Source organism: Armigeres subalbatus, chromosome 1 (assembly GCF_024139115.2).
Source record: "Armigeres subalbatus isolate Guangzhou_Male chromosome 1, GZ_Asu_2, whole genome shotgun sequence".
In the NCBI taxonomy this organism is placed as follows: Eukaryota; Metazoa; Arthropoda; class Insecta; order Diptera; family Culicidae; genus Armigeres; species Armigeres subalbatus.
In genome coordinates this window covers 20,432,322-20,449,382 of record NC_085139.1, presented here as the reverse complement: position 1 = coordinate 20,449,382, position 17,061 = coordinate 20,432,322, and the positions used below count along the sequence as shown (strand labels likewise).

Below are 17,061 nucleotides of genomic sequence, written 5' to 3'. Positions count from 1 at the left end.
AGATTGGCCCGATTTTGGATGAACTTTGGGTGAATTTTTCAGACCGGTTCACACGTGTAGAACTTTTCCGATTTTTGTTTTCAATTTTAAAAATATTAGAGGCTTTAAAAATATATGTTCTTTGGGAAAATTTACCTCAAATATGCCAAAGAATCGATCAAGCGAATAAAAATTTATGACTCTCTCTTCTTAATCCTAATTTCTCACTTTTCAAATGACCTATTCGGCCAAATGTCTTGTCCGGCCAAATGACCCTTTCAGCCTAATGACCCTTTCGGTTAAATTACCATTTCGGTCAAACGACCCTTTTGGCCAAATGACCCTTTCGGCCAAATGATGCTTTCGGTCAAATGACCCTTTCGGCCAAGTGACCCTTTCGGCGAGAAGTGATAAATGAGGAGTGATTCCTAATTTCTAACTTTTCAAATGAACTATTCGTCTAAATGCCGTATTCGGCCAAATGACCTTTTTGGCTAAATGACCCTTTCGGCTGAATGACCCTTTCGGCCGAATGAGCCGTTCGGCCAGATGACCCTTTCGGCCAAATGACCCATTCTACCAAACGACCCTCCCGACCAAACGACCCTTTCGGCCAAACGACCCTTTCGGCCAAGTGGCCCTTTCGGCCAAGTGGCCCTTTCGGCCAAACGACCCTTTCGGTCAAACGATTCTTTCGGCCAAATGACCCTTTCGGCCAAACGACCCTTTCGGCCAAACGACCCTTTCGGCCAAATGGCCCTTTCGACCAAATGACCCTTCCCCTAAATTTCTTGTTTTAAAACATTGCAGAATTTAATAGGCTAAGAATTTACACAATAATTGTAAGATTTGTTTTTGGGTGTAGGTACGGATCAATTGGCAATCGAAAAGTCTTCCAAATAAGCGGGAAGGAATTTCAAATTACCATAAGGAACACCAAAAACCATCAACCAAAACCAAAAGACCACCGGAACTTGTTCATGTCGGAGGTAATGGTCCAACATCTCTGCAATTCAAGTCTGATGATTTTTTATGTATTTCTGAAGAATTGCAGTGGTTTTTTGTGCGCAATAAGGCCGATACGAATATTAAATTTATTTTATGTCTGACAGCTCTTGGAAGGTACGAGGGCGGGAATAAAAAAAAAAGGAAACGAAAAAAAAGACCAAAATGCAATTATTCCATGGAAAATTTTAAGTTTTAGTGGAAACTGTTAGCAAAGAATGCTTAGAGAAAACAAAGAATATGAATATTTGTAACATACTTATCCAGTAGTGAATTTAGCACAAACTTTATATAATTAAAAAAAAAAATACTGGAACTTGTTTCTGTAGATTTTTTTTTCTTTTTGGGTAAGTGTTGTTTTTGCTGATGGACTCTTAACTGTTGAATCATTAACACCAAGAAAACCAAACCTCCTTAACCGTGCGGTAAGACGCGCGGCTACAAAGCAAGACCACGCTGAGGGTGGCTGGGTTCGATTCCCGGTGCCGGTCTAGGCAATTTTCGGATTGGAAATTGTCTCGACTTCCCTGGGCATAAAAGTATCATCGTGCTAGCCCCATGATATACGAATGCAAAAATCGCAACCTCGCAGTTAATAACTGTGGAAGTGCTTAATGAACACTAAGCTGCGAGGCGGCTCTGTCCCAGTGTGGGGATGTAGTGCCAATAAGAAGAAGAAGAAGAAGAAGAAGAAAACCAAACGGGTTGAATCGATAGGGGCGCAATGGTCAGATGTACTTTTTAAATTTCAGATGTGTTGTTTGAATATGGCTGTTTTATTAAGTTCTTGCATAGGTTTGGAATTGCAGACCTCCCGTGCTATACGCAATACATAGTGTGACAAGCCCCACGTTACAATTATTTTATAACAACATAAAGATTAACTATCAACATGTAACAAATAACAAATTAAAATAATGCACGTTCTCTCCTGGTGCCCTGAGAGAGAGACGGCTAGGTGGTGCCCATTACGGGAAATGACGAGGTTTCATATGAGATTTTGGTCCATCAGTCAAATCCCGCATGTATATTTTTATTGCGTATTGCGCTTTTTGTTTACAGCAATTAGTTTGCTGTATTCATAGCTGAGCCTTTGTACAGGATTCTTATCCTATTTGGGCACCTCGAATCAATTAATGCCATTTAGCATCAACGATTCGATGTCTGTGTCTGGAACAAACTTGGGACAAATCACAACTAAATATTTTATTGCCTACTTTCAGGCTTTCCTCTTCAGTCCAGACACTGAATCAACAAATAAAACATACACAAAATAGCACAAATGATACAGACTCGATCGAATATTTACAACTATTCGAACAACATAAAACCAACCGTAACAATAGGTGAAGTCTGAAGTAGAACCGGTGCAGCACGTGATATCAACATGCTCACGTTCCTAAAATTATTGGAATGCTACGCTTCTTATTCTCGTCATAGATACGACCTTGGATAAACCCTTAGAGATGATGCATTGGACGTTAAACTCACCCATGCAAGAAACATGCGCGGATGAGCTGCGGGTGTTTATGTATAGTAGACTGGCCCAGATTACTATGGGGAGAAAAAAATGTTGTCGAATTCCACGGGGCACCCCCCAGAATTGTGTCGTTGGGTGAGAAAATCAATCTCTGAAAATTTCAGCACAATCGCTTGTTGCATAAGCTGGCGCATTTGATTTGAAGTTTGTATGGGGATTTCAGCCAAAATGTATAGGAAAATACACCTCCGCCACTCATTCGATCTGGAAATTGGTTCTGATTGCTCGATTGACCTCAGAATTGCAAAAACGGCAGTTGGTATGCTACAGAACAATTTCACAGAACATTGCATGATGATTAAATGAACTTTTATATAATTTTCGGCTGGTCTATTAGGAGCTGATTTGTGTATTTTTGGGTTTTTTGATCGAATCGCATCAGCCGAAACCCATATAAAAGTTCATTTAATCATCATACAATGTTCTGTGAAATTGTTCTGTAGCATACCAAATGCCGTTTTTGCAATTCTGAGGTCAATCGAGCAATCAGAACCAATTTCCAGATCGAATGAGTGACGGAGGTGTATTTTCCTATACATTTTGGCTGAAATCCCCATACAAACTTCAAATCAAATGCGCCAGCTTATGCAACAAGCGATTGAGCTGAAATTTTCAGAGATTGATTTTCTCACCCAAAAACACAATCCTGGGGGGTGCCCCGTAAAATCCGACAACTTTTTGTTTCCTGGGCCAGTCTAATGTATAGTCGTAAGGAGGTAATTTCGGCCTAAGCACGACAAAAGCTGCTTGGGCGCTTCCCAACCCTCACACGATCTAAGATGTCTTCTCAGGTGTCTGGTTGCAGATTTTCGTTTACCTTACTCCAAAGCAAAGGTACGATGTACTGAAAACAACCTTGCCTTTTAAGTTGCCATAGTTTTATGAAAAAATAAAACATTGTTTCAAGCAAGTTCTGAAATAAATCTGTAATATAACTTCGTAAAAATAGTTAATCAAAGTTACACAATATATAGGTTATACGACACTGGGATTGGTTTCCTTCTCAGCACCCACGTACATGTACATTAAGTGGGATCCAATTCTCACACACTTGCCTCCCTGACTTGGGCCTAAGTCTGATTCCTGTCAACTTTGTTCATTTCTCTGAGGGTTCCGTGGCCAGGAGATCCTCTGCTGCGATGTTCTGCCGGATTCCTGTCAGCGCTTGCTTGAAGATTTCGTTTCCGCTCTTACGTGGTGTGTGGCCGGACTACGTTCATTCACATTGTGGAGTTGCTGTTGATATCAGATTTCGATGGCATCGTCGATGGGACTCATCATTCGGGATCTAGTTGTCAGGCCACCTGATCCGAGTTGTAAAGCGTAGACATCGGTTGATGAATACAAATCTGCTAATACGCACCAAGTCTCACTGGCGTATTACATCACAGATTTCACGTTAGAGTTGAGTATTCCAGGTTTAAGGCGTTGCCTGAACCGATTGGATCTCCATGTTCTATGTAGAACTTGGCCCGCAGCCGCCCGATGTTGACTGGTTTTGGTTTTCGACCTTCTGCACTGTTTGCCCGGTTACCGTAAAGTTGAACTTGTTAATATTCAACAATTTGGTGTTGTTGACGTTGATGAGTGGGAGCGTACGACCAGGTCATTCAGTTCACTCTAGATGGTAGAGCGCTGTTGCGTTGGTAAAGCAGTATCATCATCTCACGGTGCCCCGGTAGACCGTTATTACAAAATAAAAATGTCCATCAAAACTAAGTACAGGGCTCGATTCCTGTGGTAATTCGGCACCTCTGGACCAATTTAAAAAAAAACCCTAGGAGGAATCTCGAGAAATCTTGATTTTAAGTTTTTAATTAAGAAATTTCAAAATAATCTATATTTTAATTCAATAATATCCCCAAAATACCTTCAAAGCCGTCAAAAAAGTGGTCCAAATTGTTTTCAACCAGTTTGCATTTGTTGCCTTTATTACAATTATAATTTTTTACAACTGAGTAAGCTCACCAAACTGACTTATGTATGTTTTTTGTATGGCTTGAAGCCGTCTATCTTCAAGAATGCTACCTCTCGTTGAGAACCATTCATGAATTCACGTGCAGGCTGCAGATTCTTTGTTGAATGTCATTCAGATTGAAGTTTGTATTTTTTTATTGTATTCACAAATGTATTCAAGCATCAGAAGTAAAGATTAGAGACAAAAATTGATGAAAAAACCAACAGCTTAAAGATTTGTTTAAAGTAGTGTAGTTGTTTAGCATTATATAACAGGTTAAATCTTTGTCAGATGCTGTAACAATTGAAAATGACGAAGCTTTATCATATTCTGAGATTTCCTCGCAAAAGGATCATCGGACTGGTTATGACTCCAAAGATGGCGGTAAGGAAAAGCTACAATTTTCAAGAGAGATCTCGAGAACCATAGAAAACATCAGGAAAAATGCACAAGAGAAAGAAACAATTTTACAAGCTTTGTGCATATTCTTTTGGGTTTTCGGTTACGACGAAGATAAAATATCCAATTTTTGAACTTTCAAAAACACTTTAATAAAGAAACAAAATGAACCTTGGCTTATCTCCGTCACTACACATCTAGTTAAAACGATTTTAAAGTTGCTCGAGAAGCGTCATCTTGAGTAATTTTATGGGTGAACCAAGTACAGATGAGGCATCAACAAATTGCATAGAGTTCACTAGAATCCCGATCTTTCGGATTACGTCATTACTCTGCTTAAACATTAACAATTTTCTAATTAATATTTCAATCAGCAGGTTCTGAATGATTTCAAAAAAGTGTACGCAAGATACAGCTCTTTGAAACTTTGGTTGGTTTTGAGGAAGCAATTGATGGCTTTGCTAGCAGCTGGAAAAAGCCGCAACTTCCATTCACGTCAGAGTACTATATCTTGAATTATCATGTTTCAGAGTTCTATAAAGGTTCCGGAATAGGTTTTGGCTTACATATCAAACATGCTTTTTCTAGTCCGTTGATTAGAACTTTGACGAGATTTGGCAGCAAAGATCGATTAATAAGTGCTGATCGAGTATAACAGCTTCTAATTACTATTATTCTACACGAACTCTGGTCTTACTTCTCTCCATTATGAACATAAACACTAAATTAAAATTAATTTTTACCTTTCATTCTATTAAACATTGAAAGCAACACTTATACTAAACTCGAGCAAGTTAGCCATACAAAAACATACTTAAGTCAGTTTGGTAAGATAAGTCAGTTGTAAATATTTATAGTTCTAATAACGGCAACACGTGCTTAGGGCCATCTTTGGCGTTGTGCAAGAAAATGGTGTGTGGCGGCGAAGGATGAAACAAGAGCTCGCCCAGCTCTACGGCGAACCCAGTACCCAGAAGGTAGCTAAAGCTGGAAGGGTACGATGGGCAGGGCATATTTCAAGAATACCGGACAGCAACCCTGCAAAGTTGGTGGTTACTTCCGACCGGCAGGTACAAGAAGAATTGAAGGACATCTATCTAGGATTAATCAGGGTTTTTGGTGATATTTTTGGATTCTTATATGGATTCTTTTGAAATTTCTTAACTTTAAACTTCAAATCAAGATTTCTCGAGATTCCTCCTAGGGATTTTTTTAAAAATTGGTCCAGAGGTGCAGAATTACCACAGGAATCGAGCCCTGTACTTGGTTTTGATGGACATTTTTATTTTATAATAACGGTCTACCGGGGCACCGTTCATCTGGGTCTAGGTCGTTCGACCACTCTATGATGGTGGGTTGCTTGAGCGGTTCATGATTTCGTCAATAAAGATGGGCAACAGTAACAGAGATATAATACATTCATCTTGTCTCACTCTAGCGATTCCATTGTGCAGAACTATGGATTTTGTTTAAACCTCCCTTGCTTCTAGGGACTCCCCACAGTTTTCATGATTCAGACGATTGAAGGCTTTTCCTTGGTCAATCAGCACAAGATAGAGGGACTCTTGAAATTCATTGACCTGCTTCTGGATGATGCAAAGCATGACAGTATGGGGTGGTATCATGTGTAAAATTGTCAACCTTTCCCTATATTCGAATTAGGATAAGTCATCAAAACTTCAAGAAGTTGTTCTAAGTGATTCTAAGAGCAAACGTTTCAGCTGATCAGTTTGATCGGGAGTGACTGACATATCGCGTCTTTCTCTGGCACCCACGAATTTGTCCTTTCTCCAATCAGGCGTCGTAAAATATTGTAGAGGAGGCGTTATCACCGGTTGATGCGGCTTTCCATCGTCGGCCGGGGAATCCACCCGCGCCTGATTCTCCCGTATGGAGCCAGCAGCGGCGTTAGACTTCCTTCTCTAGAGCCGCTTTTAGTTTGCAAGACTAGTATTTGGCTCCTCTGGAAATGGATCAGCCGAAAATGGAGACGATGCCCTCGTGAGTCCGTAATAAACCCAGTGCTGACATCGCGATTGGCTGTCATCTTCTAATTCTCGAGATCCGTTTGTTGAATAACTTGGAACTCGGGTAGTGAATGTTCTGGAATGTGACAGAGAGAAGTAGGCTACGAGGAATGCTTGGGTGAGCTGCACACTCAGCAAAAAGGTGTGATTACAGATATAACACGATTGAAGATTGACGAGCGAGCGTAGAGAAGCAAAGGCAAAGGAGCGGGAAGAATCAGAGGAGTAAATGACGAGTCTCGTCAATGGTATGTATCTCTGTAAATGCTGCAGACAGGATAGGCGGGTTTAGGTCGATTCCTGACTGATGAAGAAAGGATGGCTGCAGCAACTGGAGATTATTGCCTCTACAGTCGCCTCTCCACATCTCGATATTGAAGGGACCATCGAGATAGGGAGAGATCGAGGAATGGAAGTAAAATTGGCATGGGTACTAGATCCAAAAAAGCTTGTTACTATGAAAAACGACAACAAAACAAATGTCATTCCTTGTTGTTGGTATGTTTGTTATTGTCCAAAGATGGTCTAGTATAGAGTTTCCATTTCCCGGCCATTTTCGTTGTCCCGGGATTCGGGATGAACTTGTTCATATATCCCGGGAAATCCCGGGATCCCGGGATTTTTCGATATTTCCTTAGAAAACTTATTTTTTGATTTAAAAATGTTTTTATTCAATGTTCAGGGGTAAAGTTCATATTTTAAAAAGGCCAGATAATACAGATTTCTAATTGGAACTCAATTCAATTCTAGTTTGAATCGATTCTTTCGAAAAAAACGACTTCAAGAAGCAAATGATATTCACGTTTTTCTTGGAAGGTAGAGTATCCTTTTGGAATATATGATCGCCAAGTCCGAGAAGAAGAGTTCGCTGGCGGTTGAAGTCGGCTTGACTATTTGCATTGTTTTTAATATGCATTGGGTTTAGACAGTTGCTGGGATTGCATTCAATACCCTAGTGATGAAAGATGGAAGATGCGCAGTAGAATCGTACTGGGCCCATAACTTATTGGATATATGGGAGCCCCCTCACAAAGAATACACAATACTAGAGTATCCTCCTTCCCATGGCAGGCTACTAATTGATACTTTTGCCAAGAGCTGCAGCTCTTCCTAATCTTGAACAGATCGCTTCCTAATCTTGATGTTAATCGTGAATTTATCGTTATCGCCGATAAAGTTAATTGTGTTCAACGTAATCGTTTGCTGCGATAAAGATGAATCAATTCAATTATTATCGGAGTTCGATAATTTAACGTTTAACGTAAGTTAACTCGATAATTCAACGATAATGGGGTTAATATATTACGCGATTGAAGTTGGTATACAATTTTGACAGAAGCCGAGAATTGGACTAATTGATTGCAGCCTGTTGACCAGAGTTGATTTTGATCTAATATTTTTTGTGAAGTTTTTCCATTAACTATCTCCGATATTTTCATGTCTGTTCCTCTCTTACTAATTTAATAATAAGATGATATCGATTGTGCATTACAAAGAACCTTGGCTCCGTAAACATGTCTGAGCCTATCAAATAAACGAACTTGAAAAAAAATCATGTTTAACGGAAGGTATAATAATACGATATGATTTTATTACCTAAGTTGGGTTTCGCGTTCAAAACAAATAACTTTTGTAAGAAGAATAATTACACTGTTTGCGAACCGGAAATGAAACAACATTTTTTGTCCCGGGAATCCCGGGATTTTCGGGATTTCAAAAATAATATCCCGGGAATCGGGAAATCCCGAATTTTCCTAAATCCCGGGATATTTTGTCCCGGGATGTCCCGGGATGGAAACTCTAGTCTAGTAGCCTAAAAATTTGAACATATCGACATAAGGAGAGTGAATCCAGAACAAAACATGATCAGAACACATCGAGATAGAGAGATATCGAGATAGGGAGGTTATCGAGATGTAGAATGCCCAAATGTATGTAGATTGAAGGGACCTAGGAAACCATCGAGATAGGGAGAGATATTGAGATACAGAACATCGAGATGTGGAGAGTCGACTGTATTACTCACTGACAGCTGAAACGTTGGTCAGTGCACTTCGTACAGCTTCTTCAAGTCTCAGCCAGTGTTCTTCAAAAAGCAGCCATCTGAGACTTTCTTAGACTTACGGGGTTGCTCTCAAGCCTCAAGGCGGATCAACAACTCCCGGTTAATAGCTCAGTAACATGAGACCCCTGAACTGTGTCGCAGGGCCGGCATGCTACTGGGTAATTCGGAGGGGCTACGCGGAACAACGGGTGTAGAAACTGCGGAGTTATTTAAATATTGCACTTGTGTAATGGAATTGTGTTGTTGGGTATGACTATGGACGTTTATTGAGAAAATCTAATTAGTAGGATAACAATTTATTGGGACTATTGTGGGTTTGATTTGTTCGGGGTGATTATCCGTTGTTCGGTACGTACCGGGGGGTTTTCTGGACGACGATGGCGAGCGCTCGCAGCAGACGGTGAGTTGGTTGTCGACGACGGCTTGGTAGGAAGATGGCGGGTTGGTAGCTTGATCGACTCGGGACGATGGCGGGGTCGCGGGATGCCTCGATTGGTCGAGATGGCGGCTTGCCACTCTCTGGACGCTATCGATGAAGCTTCGGCGTGCCCTTCGTTGACTCAATCGACGGACCACGGACGAGACCGTATTGGCCGCGCCGAGAAGGGTACTCTCCGGCGGAACTGTGCCGGAAATCCTTTGTGATTAGACCAAGATCCAACGCGGACGTTGACTCAGTCGATCGTGCTGCGTGAGGTCGCTAATCTAGCGAATTATACAAACGAACAAAAGGTCCTACGGACCAGAATAGTTTTAAAACTCTTCCTCCTGGCTTTTCTGGTAGTCCTAGTTACCTGAACGAACTATTAGGGGCCACAAGATGTCGTTCACTGCTATTTAAAAATCACTGAGGCACTATAGAGGCACTCTCACTCACGGCTTACTTGCACGGACGCCAGTTTGCTAATGAGCAATTATCTTTACCCCAGAGGTATGCAGACCTTTTTCTTTTCCATGGAGTTTTCCCGCCCAATCGTCCATACTTCCATTATCCTTATCCACTCCTTCCATGTCGACCAACATGTCCTTCTCCCCCTTTTACCACAGTAGACCAACATGACCCATTCAATCCTTCTTTAATTGGTTTTACAATTCTCACATTAACATTTTTCACATTACAAATTAATAACAATGTTTACACAACTAACTTTTACATTTGATTTTCGACTAATCCTACTTATTTTACACAATTTATATTAAACAAACACAACAGTTTCTAAACAAGACACAAATTGAAATTAAATCTAAGAGATATGTAACTGAACGGTTACACTATCCTCCCGCCACGGTAAATAATTGAAGTACTTCAATTATTTATATTTTTTTTACCTACATAGAACACTAGTTAATAAAATAAACCACAAAGACAAATGCCATTATATATTTATATATATATATATATATATTTTTTTACGAATCGCGAAGCAGTATAAAAACGATTAAAGTTTACTTGGACATGACACAACATTTTAAAATCAGCTGGCAACTAAAGGTCAAATTCCCCTACAGAATTTGCCATAATTACTCTAGTGTGTTTTCATCTTGTTAGTATGCATGTAGATAAGCACGAACACATTATGGTAAAACGATCATTCTAGTACCTTTTTTATCAACTTCATCTAGTCCTGCCATTCGATGGTAGGTAATGAAATTAAAAAGGCCGTTCTAGTCTATTGTTCACACGTAGTGCATACTATCACTGAAGGTGATTAGTACGTTGAATTCGTTGCCTTATTAATTAGCTGTACATAAAACAAATTGACAAACGAACGAGAAACAAATTAAAAACTGTGATGAATCTAAAAGAGTATATACAGATAGGTACTAATTACGAGAATTATTTCCTGCATTTTTCGACCAGGCGGCCGTCCTGATCATGGCGGAACAATGCAGAGAACGAGTTCGTAATGAGCAATATAGCTTTCTGCAGAAATACTATTGTATGTGGTACGTGCTCAGTTCTATGGCTTGCGATCGCATTGCTGCTAAAAACGTTATGCTACCTAAGATAAATTTTATTATTTCTATTTAAAACTATTTGGAACCTACAATTGACTATATCAATACCTAATTATTATCTCTCCTCTAGGAAAGCGCGCGCGCTAGCATTGTTCTTTTGTATGGCGCCTACAAAAGAACCTCTTCGTATCCTCATTCACTATCTCTACTCCTATATGTATGACATCATTCACAATGGCTTACTTATTTATTTTCTTTCTTTGCCTCTCGATTAGCAAACAAATAAAATTCCACCGTTGCTACGAAACCTCTGGTCATCCCTGCCATGGGCTCCTCGGGTCACATCCGTGAGGAAACGTGTAATCTCTCGCTGGTTGCACAAACGAGAGCGTGGTGGAGACAATGCGTTGAGTTCAGCGAACACGGCCAAGTGATGACAACAAATTATCTTCATCGAGATGAGGGAATTGCATCGTACTGTTTTCGTAAACACAACTTAATCCCGTCATCGAACTGCTTTTATTAATCCTAATATACTTTTTAGGACTCAACCTCCTCACCAGGACGAAGGTCTGCAGCCGAGAATATTCCAAGGACTTTTCCGGTACTGTCCGCAAGCTCGTACGAACTCGTACCACGCTTCGCGACAATTACACAGGGCGTGTAGACCGGTCCATATTTCGCATTGTAGTGCTCTGAGGCTGACGAAGGTTTGAAGTTCCGTTTGTAGACCTTCTGTCCTATTCGGTAAGTCGGACAAAACTTTTTATGCCTCAAATTATACGATTTCCTGCTATTCTCGTGACTCTTCTTCAAATTTTCTTCAACAACTGTGAACAATTTTTCATTGATCTTCTTGCGCATATCATCTCTTTCCTCAACTGAAATCTCCCTATCTTCTCTTTCCATTCTATGCTCAACGCCCATAGTGGTCTTCTCGTGACCATACAGAATCCGATAGGGAGAGAGACCAGTTGAGGCGTGAATGCTAGTGTTAACCATTTCCTCAATTTCTGCTATTTTAGTGTCCCATAGCCGTTGGTCCTTCTCCATATAAGTGCGGAGGCAGGCATTAATGGTTCTATTTGTCCTTTCGACCGGGTTTGCCTGGCTATGGTGACGTGAATTTAACCAGTGTTGAATTTTTTCGCCTGGACAACATTGCTTGGAATTCCTTTCCTACGAATGTAGTCGCATTATCTGAGATGATAACTTCAGGGGTGCCCAATCTTCTGAACCAACAGTCCTCAATAATTCGGCATACCTCTTTGCTCTCTATTTTCCTTACTGGGACTAGCTGAATCCATTTGGAGAATAAATCCATCAAGACAAGCAAGTGACTTTTTCCTCTTTGACTACGAGGAAGATTTTGGATGAAGTCGAGTGCCAGAATTTGAAAGGGTTTGCTGGTCACCCGTTGGTTCCCCATTAGCGGTGCAGTTGGCAGGGTTGAGGGTTTGCATTGTTTGCATACGCTACATAACCGCACATATTTTCGTACAAACGAAGACATTTTGGGCCAATAATAGCGAATTTTCAATCTATGAATAGTTTTTTCAAATCCTGGATGCAGTGTTTGGTCATGTTCCTGCCTTAATACTTCTTCCCGGACATCTTCTGGCAAGCACAGTTTCCACTCGAAACGATAATCCATTGCATCTGTGGTCGAAGGTACAAACTTATAAAGTTTATCGTGCTCAATTTTAAAATCAGGAAGTCGTCTGGAGATTTTAAAACCTTTTATACACTGAGGAGTACCAGTCACTCTTACTCAGGTCTATAGCTTCCACTGCACGAGAGAGTGCGTCCGGAACCACGTTTTCGGAGCCTTTCCGGTGTTTCACTCTCATGTCATATTGTTGGAGCAGCATGCTCCAACGACTTAGTTTGGACGATGGTTTCCATTTGGAATTCATTATGAATGAAAGAGCGGACGAGTCAGTAATTAGGGTGAACTGCGCACCCTCGATATATGGCCTAAACTTTTCGATGGCCTCTAATGCGGCTACCCCTTCTTTCTCCGCTGCTTTCCAAGATTTTTGCGCCATCGTCAGCTTACGCGAAAAGTACGCAATCACGTGTTCCTTCCCGTCGACATCCTGTGTTAGAACTCCGGCTATGGCGGTATCACTCGCATCGGTTTGGATGGTAAACGGCCTTCCGAAATCAGGGCAAGCCAGGATTGGTGCTGTTATGAGCCTTTCTTTCAGTACATTGAAAGCGGTTTCAGCATCCTCATTCCACTGTACGACCTTTGGCTTCCCTTTTAGCAAATTTGTTAAAGGAGCCGTCATTTCGCTAAATTCCGAAATAAAACGTCGGTAATAATTTACCATTCCCAGAAAACGCCTCAACGACCTCACGGACGTTGGCCTTTCGAAGTTGACTATGGCCTCAATTTTATCCGGATTAGGTCGGATTCCTTTCTGGGAAAGTACGAATCCTAAATACGGGAGTTCCTGCACGCAAAACTTCGATTTATCGATATTAATTGAGAGATTTGCAGCTCTCAACCGTTTAGCCACTTCTTTCAGACTCCGGAGATGTTCCTCAAAAGTGTTGCTTACTATGACGATATCGTCAAGGTAAACAAACACATTTGGCTCCAGTTCACCATACCCTAGCACCTGGTCCATCAACCGCGACAATGTGGCCGGGCTATTGACCAGTCCAAATGGTAGTCTGGTGAACTGGAACAACCCCCTTCCAAACACCCGGAACGCTGTGTACTTTCTAGATTCGGAGTCCAACGGGATTTGCCAGAAAGCCTTCGAAAGGTCAATCGTAGACAAGTACTTGGAAGCTCCTAATCTACCCAGAATGCGGTCCTGGTGTGGGAGGGGGTAGGCATCTCGACGGGTTCTTTCATTCAATTTGCGCGCATCTAGACACATGCGCACTTTAATACGGCCTTCTGCTTCTGATTCGCCCTTTTTAGTCACAGGAACAATTAACAGAGCCCAATCACTGTTGGACCGCTCTACGACGCCAGAGTCGATCCACTTATCTAACTCCTCATTTACACTCTTTTGAATTTCCGGGGACCATGGGTACGGATTTAATCTGATTGGAGCAGTATTTGTGAACTGTTCATCAAATTCAATTTTGTGGGATATCAAGGGCGTAATACTTAATTTATCACCCTCGACGAACACCTTAAACTCCTTTTAACCTCTCGTAGCATCGCTTCCTGTTCCAAGGTCACGATCGATTCATCGTCCTGTCCAACTTCCAACTCCTCTACCTCACATTTTTCAAAATTTACCGTGGGTTCAATATTAAAAAGCTTCCAAAAATTCATTCCTAATATTAGACGACGATTCAAAGTAGGTGCTACGACGGCTGTGACAATCCTAGTTTGTCCATTGAACTCCATGGGCAGATTCACATATCCCTTCACATCTAGTGGTAAACTTCCTGCTGTAGTCAGTTTCACTCCAGTAGGCTGCAATTTCAGCTTCAAATCGCACAATAGTTTTCCGCTTCCGATTCCCAATACCGTCATCTGCGCTCCGCAGTCTAGCAAACCAATCAATTGAATACCCATGACATCTACTTTTGCAAACGGTCGATTATCTCCCTCTATTTGTACTGTGAGTTCCCCAACTTCCTGAACAGAAGAAACGAATTTAGTTAGAGGCTTTGTAGTACGACATCGACGACCTCTCACATCGATCGCTTTCCGTTTTTTGCACAAAATGGGCAATCTGGCCTTCTGAAACCTTGGAAACCACACGTTGTACAAAAAACTTCTTTTGCCTTCAAACACGCACTGGAATGGTGATAATTTCCTCTGCAATTAAAACATACCGTTCGTTCCGGAATTCGATATTCTTCAATCCGCTTCTGTAGAATTTCCTTACTGGTACCTTCTCCTGCATTCAAGTTGGACTGCGAAGATTTCGGCTTCGGTATATTTGTCTTGGCCTGTTCTGGTGCGGGTTTCCAAGGACCTTTGTTATCATTCCTGGAACCCTGATACACACCAGAATTTCGATTTCTCCAATCCGGTCTGCTCCTGGAAGAATTATCTCTCCAATCATTCCTTTGTGGTCTCTGTGTCTGCAGATGAGGCCCACTGTTGATTTCATGAACTTGTGATGATCTGGACCCCTGCTCTACTTCCGGTTTCCGATACAAGAACCAATTAGCAGAGTCCAACTTTCGCCCCCATACTTTCAACATCCTCAACGTTCGGACTCCTTTAACCAACAATGAGTTCTTATAGTCCGACCGGAGATTTCGGAAAATTATATCAAATCTCCGATGTTCTGTTGGCGGGACCGCCCTTTGCTCGAAAATCTCCTTGATTGCGTTGTAATAGTCCTGGAATTTCTCCCCTCTCTTCTGTCTTCTTGCCGCAGCTTGCTGTTCGTAGTGGTAATCCATGTCTGGCGGTTGGAATTCCAGTTTTAACTCGGCCACCAGTTCAGCCCAATTACGGAACTCTCGATTTCTCTTTCCCTCAATATACCAAGCCCTCGCATCTCCAGAAAACAAATGGATTGCTTCGTTGAACAGACTTTGCTTGCTTATGTTCTCCGCTTCAGCCATGAACTCTACTTCAGACACAAACTTATTCAAACCTCTCCCGTCATCTTTTCCATCATATTTTAGCTTCCAGTCACATACTGGCCTTGGTCTTCGTTTCAGCCTCCTTCCTATCTCTCGATCTTCTACCCTATCGGTGTCAGTTCCTGCTCGCTCACTATCACTTCTGTTATCTACTCCACTATTTCTATTTGCTATAGACGATTCCGAGTTCATTCTACTCCGTCTCCTAATCGTGACCTTCGCGTCTCTCTGTTCACCTTTAATTTTCGGTTGTATTTCATGTTTTTCCATCAATCTTTGTGAACTACTATTCTTAATTTGTTTCGATTCTTGCGGACCAGTTTGTCTTTTCTCTACATGTCTGTGTTTTTCATTCTGAGTTCCTATTTTCAATGCCTTCAATTTAGACGTAACTAAAGTATCGACCCGTAGCATGATCCGTTCAACCAGTTCATCTACGTCGACAGCCTTATCCTCCTGTCTTTTAGGCGTACTGGATCTCCTAGTACGCGTATTTCTCACGGTAAAGTTTAATTCTTCTTCATCTACGCTATTTTCCTCCTTTTCACTTTCTTCTGTATTTCCTTCTGCACTACTCTCCGAATCATCATTTCCAGTTCGCGGGTTCGAACTACTATCTACTTCCTCGTCACTCTTATTGTCACTAGGCCTTTGGGAAACCCTGCGGTTTGCTACGTTGAGCAATCCTCCCGAATATTCCCCTATTACCTCTGGATCTCTACTATTCCGTGAGAAATAATCATTCAACAATCCCTGGGCGATCTTTTTCAACCCGTCCGTGTTGAATACTTTTCTTAACCGAAACAACCGAAAGTACAGGTGAACCAGACGCGTTTCCAATTGTGGAAAATCTGTTTTCTTCACCTTTTTATTTTCCAGTGAATCCCTAATCATCGCAATCTTCTCTTCTACCTGTCGTGACTCAGTGTCCCGAGCCTCTTCTACTATCTTTCTCGATATAAAACTATTCGACTCTCGTTCTTCCTTCATCGCATTTCGTAATTTTCTCCGTTTTATATCTCTAGATTCACCACTAGAAAACTCCACTCTGCGTAGGGCAAGTTCGTATTCTAGTTCATCATCCAGAAGATGATTCACGTTCATCGACCGATACAAGTCTATCAATTCAGAATTCATCGCAATAAAATTCAGGAAATTATGTAAAAGTTCAATAAAATATAATGGAGTTCAATAAAATTCAATATTATGCGTAAAAATAAAAGGTAAATTAAGATATTCAAATAAAAATTCAAAGCTTAAGACTAAAAATGATAATGTTTAGAAATTTATAAGAAAATACAATAAACCGTGCTATCTTTTGTGTTGTTTCGTATTGTGTACTTTGTTCATTCAGGACCTTTGAGAAATGTTCAAGTGTATTGTTCACGTGTATGTCCTTTTTAGATTAGTCTCCAGCACCAATTTCAAAAAATGTCCCAGTCACCGAAACCAATCAAGTTTTACTGCTTTTGTGCCAACTTTTCTTTGTTTTGCACTCTTTCGCCACCGAGTATGGCCACTGTCTTCACGATTCAATTCACCAATTCGCGATCTA

At 41.1% G+C, this 17,061-nt stretch overlaps 1 protein-coding gene and 1 long non-coding RNA gene across 2 annotated transcripts in view; both read left to right on the top strand.

Moving 5' to 3' along the window:
* The window catches only part of LOC134222527 (transmembrane protein 132E), a 370,465-nt gene that overhangs the window by 222,214 nt on the left and 131,190 nt on the right, over positions 1-17,061 (top strand). The window lies entirely within an intron of this gene.
* LOC134208169 (uncharacterized) lies at positions 10,620-16,721 on the top strand. Its single transcript, XR_009978526.1, has 4 exons — positions 10,620-10,793; positions 11,207-11,416; positions 11,476-11,678; positions 16,532-16,721. It is a non-coding gene; the product is annotated as an uncharacterized LOC134208169 (long non-coding RNA).